Source organism: Chlorocebus sabaeus, chromosome 4 (assembly GCF_047675955.1).
Source record: "Chlorocebus sabaeus isolate Y175 chromosome 4, mChlSab1.0.hap1, whole genome shotgun sequence".
Classification (NCBI taxonomy): Eukaryota; Metazoa; Chordata; class Mammalia; order Primates; family Cercopithecidae; genus Chlorocebus; species Chlorocebus sabaeus.
This window is the reverse complement of record NC_132907.1, coordinates 18,984,898-18,991,508: the sequence shown is the minus strand read 5'-3', so window position 1 is coordinate 18,991,508 and position 6,611 is coordinate 18,984,898.

Below are 6,611 nucleotides of genomic sequence, written 5' to 3'. Positions count from 1 at the left end.
CAGATTAATACCAGATAAGGGACATTGCTAGGGAAATGCACAGCAAGCAGTTCCTCTGACCTTTCCTTACTAAAAGGTCAGAAAGAAATTAGAGGTGGTCTTCATAGCTGCTTCTCTCAAGGAATATTCCATCTGAATGTTTAAGATGTGAACCTTGCAAATGTAGAACTAGACAGCCCGCAGGTGGGGAGTGTGGAGTTGGGCTTCTATTAGGAGAGGGGCCCCTGAGGAGTGTGTGGGGTGGAGTAGGCATGGCTAGGTGCACAGCGGAAGCTACCAGACTAGGTGATGCAAAAGCCAAGTGGGCAAAAGGAACGGTTTGGAAACGCATGGTAGAGCAAAGCCTGCTGGCAGCAGCATCGATATTCTCCCTCTGAGCACTAATTACATTATTAAGCAAACAGACCAGCACAGGGGCTGAGGGACGGAAACATGTATTTAGGATCCAGTCACTCTCCACTTGGCTGTAAATAATCACGTGCAGTACACAGTTCTTTCCAACCAAAGTGCACTATGGGGCCTTTTCCGTAACTTTTTAAAAATTTCCTAAGCTTGAGAAAGGGAAGTGTTGTGTTCCAAACAAGCCAGTTTTGGAGAAGTCAGATTCTCTACACTCAATGCTTCCCAACTCTATCAGATATTTCTGAGAGTGATGAGCAGAGCAGCCAACATCTTCCCAGAGGAGATGCAGGATTCAGCAGTCACAGGAGATAGGTTCCTTGAGCGGCAACTTGCATTTTCTTGGCTGCAAACAGCACACACTTGCTAATTAGACCTTTGCAATACGCGAGAACCCAAATCTGCTTTGATGTAACTCAATCCAGTCTAAAGCGGTGGATGTAAACACAGGACTGGAAGAAACCAGGAACAACATGGAAAGGATTTATATGCAATGGGAATAAATCTGCTTTTTCAAAAAGTCTAAGAGGAGCCTGCAGAAGGAAATCTGCAGCAGGCTGAGCCAGCCCGGTGAATGGCAGAGAGAATAGAGGCTATTTGAATACTGATGTGGCCCTCACTTTCTTCCATTTCCATTAATGACATGCTCATCAAGGGCAAACAATGGGACCGGCTGCCGGCGCCTGTCACAGTGTGTGGGTGCTGGGATGCCAGGCTGTCATCCCCGGGCTGCATTTAGAGACCTGCACGCTAATAAGAAGTGCTCTGTGCCGTCAATGCAGACAGGTGCTTCCGCGGCTGGGACATGCTCCATTCCCTTCCCCCTGAAACCCTCCTCTCTCAGACCCCCCTGACAGACACCATGAAATGCACAAATTAACAGCCCCATCATGTTGGGCTGCTGCTGCCTGCAGTGAAAGCAGAAAATCAAGTTGTCACCCAGGGTGCAGTGATAAAGCCACAGCCTCATTTCTCTGTTGGTGCCCTATAATAGCAAATGCCAGACAGCTGGATGGATGGGAGGCTTTAGATTAAGGCCTTGGATGCACTCTGGGCAGAGAATTAGTAGTTGCTGTTTCCATGTGGATATTCTGTTCAAAACAAACATCTGGAGAGAGCCAAGTTTCCTAGGACAGAAATGCCTTTTGCTTCTTCTAGAATCAAAGAAAGCAGCCAAAAGAGAGTGGTATTTCCTTTCTCATAAGAATCCAACTCTAAATTTGCTATGAACTTTATCAAGGACCTAGAGCTATGTGAAGGTTAAGAACTAGGCAAAAAGTCCAGGGCCAAGACCAATCTTGGAGATGCAGAGAACAGTTCCTGGGTCCACAGGGCCTCAAGCTACTTGCACCCCATCCAGCAAGCCCTCCTCTGCCTCCTGACCAAGAGGACCATTTATTTCTAGGGTGAATTGTTAGAACTCTTAGAGTAGTCTGCCTAAACCTTCCCTCCCACTCCAGACCTTTCCACTCCTCACGATTACATCTGCATGTGTTGAAGGTGCTTCTCATGAAATAATAGATTTAAACAGCCCTGTCTCCCGGCATCATAGCCAGTTGGCTCCACGTATCTAGTGACCTGAACAGGCCTGGGCTAACATTTCCCTTGGCCAAGTGTGCAAAAGGGAAGAAATGGAGGGCTTGAGCCCTTCAGACTCCAAGGAGTTTAATGACATAATGGCCTGAGAACTTCAACATAAAACAGGAAGAGCAACTAACGAAACTTACAACATAAAACCCCCCTCCTGTCATTTTTATAGTAACAGTAAAACACTTTATTGAATTTATGAGCTACATAATGACTATGAAGAATGTAACTTGAATTAGAACCAACTCGGAAGTATAATATCAACTATAAACGCTTTTCTAATACCCCATCCCTTTAGCTTTTTCTGTCCTCTTTCTTTTAACCAAGGGACATTGCCTTCCTCAGACTTACGCCTGAGACAGTTTGCAACTTGCTGATACATCTTGACTCTTCCTCCAAAGCTCTACAGCCGACAAACCTCCCTCCCAGGGTTAGACACTCTCTGGGGGTGACCATTCCCATTCAAAACCTCAGCCCCATTAAAATGCATTTTAGAAAAGAAACCAGTTAGTCTTTTCTTTGCATAAAGCCTGTCAAATCGAGAGGATCTCTGGGGATATATATCAGGTATTTCATTATCTGTAACTCTACATTGTAATGGGCTTTCCAAAATAGAAACTATCACCCCCTTGGAAGTTTATGAAAAGCATCTTCAGCCAAGGGTGCAGTGTGTGAGTGAGGGCGGTGGCCGGGTTTCTAATGACTGGACGTGGGGCAAGCGTAGATCATTCTGCTAAGCAGCATGCTAGACTCTGTTTTCTGTTTCCATTTCACTCCTTAAGTCTTTCTGCTCCCCAAGGATTTTTCCGAAGGGGTAATAAAATAAAATGGGTGAAACAAAGCCATAAGCCAGTTAAGTCTGAAAGACATGTCATCTCATCTAAAAGGAAGAAACGGACCATTTCCATGCCTAAGGCTGACAGCAACGCCTGAGCTGGCAATAGTGCTATTCCATTTGATTTATAGAATAATGGGGTGACAAATGATGACAAAAATAAACTTTTACTGCACTGAACTGCTCCTTTATTTATGAAATTTGGCCAAGTAGTGAAATCTTTTATCTGCAAGTTGTAACATGGAGTGGGAGCAAGCGATTATGGTGTGGTAATAGTAATCCAGCGATGGAGGCCGAGTCGGTTGGAAATGGATTGAGGTAAAATAACTCCCGCACCATGATAAATGTGAACAGCGCTTTGCTGACAGATGATCTAACAGGTGTTCATAACAACTATATAAGAGGATTTATTTATGACCAGCCACAGCCGCAGCACTGTAAATCAACTCCAGCAGCTGCACACCGCTGAAACCAGGTCCCTGATGGAGGAACGGTGCAGGAGCCCAAAGAACACAATTCACTCCAGAATCTTAATCATCAAATAACATTTTTTTAGGTAATTACGCCACAGCACAGAAATCATAATTACTTTCAATTAGAAAACTGGGCTGTCCATGACTTTGTTTACAAAATATTTTTATTTAGGCCCTATGGTTCTGATGAGTCCTGAATAAAATGAAGACTTTGGGGTCAAGGAAGAGGGCTCTTGGGTGATGAGGATTTCTGTGTGATGCCAGTAAGAGGCCCTTTCACATTGGCTTCATTTTTTAAGACTCAAAAATCAAAACTTAAGTTGGAAGGGCTTTTCGTGTCCCCCAGATTTCTACATTAGGGCCCCCTTATCAGCATGTTTGAGTTCATATCTTACCCTTGGTTGCCATTCCTAATTTTATATATGGTTTATTGACGAAATGAAATAAGCATTCAAAAGATGAATTCATTAGAAATGACGTTTAAATGTAGCTTGAAGGGCCTACCTTCATACGACCTTTCTTAACTACTTTGCAAAAGCAGAATTTAACATTTTTCTTTTCATAGGTCATGGTCTTAACAATTCCTTACCATCCATGGAGTTGGCTGACCCTATTATGAAATAAAACTTCTCATTCATCACATCACTAAAGAAAAAAAAAATGTAGTTCTTACACGGGGTGAGAAAATGCTCTTCTGGGGTGGTGGGGGGTGGGAAACAGGAATCTTGGTGGGCACTGTTAGAGAAAGCTAATCTCCTTCATTTCTTCCCCTCTATGTTCTGATACTTTCTCCTTGGCAACCACTCTCCCTCCCCTCCTGTCCAGGGCAGTGAATGAGGAAGGTGGAGGTGAGGTTCCCCTGCTCTCCTCAATTGCCCATGCATCATCTGCAGTATCCAAGGCCTGACATGATCGAATCTACTGGCAGAATTATCTACCAGTTAGGTTTTCTAAACATCTCTAGATCTCAGGATTAAGATGTTTCTAGAGTTACACCTGGATCTTTGGTGTCTCTGGCCCTCAAGGTTGCAGATGTCTTAGACTGTTATCAGTGTCTTAGACTGTTATTAAAGGCAGGTTCAAGTCAGTTTCTGAGGGTTCAGAGTCTTCAGTGGCACATATTTACCGAATCAGCTAGGAATTATATGCACAAGTGACTGTGTACATAAAGCTGGCCCCAGAGAAAGACAAACACAAGGAAAGAAGATTAGAAATTTTAATATCACCTCAGCTCACAATCAGTGAACCAGTAAATAGACAGTCATCGAATTTAACTTTTTTTTTTTTTTTTTGAGACAGAGTCTTGCTGTCACCCAGGCTGGAGGGCAGTGGCACAATCTCGACTTATTGCAACCTCTGTCTCCCAGGTTCAAGTGATTCTCCTGCCTCAGCCTCCCGAGTAGCTGGGATTACAGGTGCCTGCCACCATGCCTGGCTAATTTTTGTATTTTTAGTAGAGACGGGGTTTCACCATGTTGGCCAGGCTGGTCTCACACTCATGACCTCAAGTAATCCACCTGCTTGGTCTCCCAAAGTGCTGGGATTACAGGTGTGAGCCACCGCACCTGGCTAGAATTTAATATATATATATTTTCTTTTTTTTTTTTTTTTTGAGACAGAGTCTCACTCTGTCACCAGGCTGGAGTGCAGTGGCATGATCTCAGCTCACTGCAACCTCTGCCTCTCGGGTTCAAGCGATCCTCCTGCCTCAGCCTCCCAAGTAGCTGGGACTACAGGTGCGTACCACCACATCCAGCTAATTTTTTGTATTTTTAGTAGAGTTTAGTAAAAATACAAAACTAAATTTTGTATTTTTAGTTTCACCATGTTGGCCAGATGGTCTCGATCTCTTGACCTTGTGATCTGCCTGCCTCAGCCTCCTATAGTGCTGGGATGACAGGCGTGAGCCACCGCGACCAGCCAGAATTTAATATTCTTTAGCTACTTTGACTCTAAGTCTGAAAAGGATCATTTTAGAACCTGCAAAGGCACAGGAAATAACTAAAATCCCCAAGGAAATACCTAAAATTGGCCTTCCAGCAGAAGAGTAACACAAACAATGCCTGCCTCTCCTGATCTTTATGTAGTTCAAGGTTTTCCCAACCTTTTTTTCTGTCTCTACACTATTTACAAGTGCCGGCTATTCTCATCCATGGTATCTCAACCATTTATTTCTCCTCCAAACCAGTGGTCCCTAACCTTTCTGGCACCAGGGACTGGTTCACGAAAGACAATTTTTCCATGGATGGGGACGGAGGGATGTTTTCGGTATGATTCAAGTGCATTACATTTATCTTTAGATTCTCACAAGTAGCATGCAACCTACATCCCTTGCATGTGCAGTTCACAGTAGGGTTTGTGCTCCTGTGAGAATCTAATGCCGCTGCTGGTATCAAAGGAGGCAGAGCTCGCCTGTCGCTTACCTCTGGCTGTGGGCCAGGTTCCTAACAGGCCGTGGTAGTGGTCCATGGCCCAGGGGTTGGGGACCCCTGCTCTAAACTATCACAGGCCATTGAGATGGAGACACGGGGAATGGCTTTGAGAGAGAGGGACTGTGTGAGAGGGGAAAGAGGAGAAGTGCGGGCGAGGAGGGGGAGGGGAAATGTCACTGGTGTGGCCAGTGTTGCTTTCTGTACAAAGGTATTTTCAAAACACTTTAAAAGATACAGCCTCAGCTGAGAATAACATATTTGCCTTTCTCCCATGCCTAGAAACTCTGTTTTCTCTTCTATAAGCCACCCCCCCCCACTTTTAAGACCTAGCTAGCTTCATTGCCTCAGTGGAACCTTCTCAGACCTCTCTAGCCCACTAATCACTTCTTCCCCTAAACCCAAAGGTACTTACTGGTGTTATTTGACAATTAATCATGCCACACCGCCTCACAATGTTTCTCACAAACCATCCCAGCTTTCAAACAGCTGTGTTCCAAGTTTGTCAAGTGATCATGGGGAATCTAACACATTTTTCTCAGAAAACAGTATCACATAGTGGTTAGCTTCCCAGGTCAGATCAGAAAATTCTGCTTACTCCACAACACAGCTGAAAAGTGGTAGGGAAAAAACAAAGTCATGTTACCAAAGCAGGATAGAAGAGAGTGAATTGATCATGGAAGTGTTTTCTGAGGTTAGAAGGCAGGTGGACAGGGGCCGGCAGGGAAGAGGACTTAAGAAGATAAACAAGCACAGTCGAGAAGTCATTGTCTTTCAGTTAATCGACCCCAACTGATGGAAGAACAAAAGTGTGTCCCCCATGGCCGGCCAGTCCAATGTGGTCACCTGTGTAAGGGGGCCGTGGAGGTGAAAAGGCGGGGCCAGCAG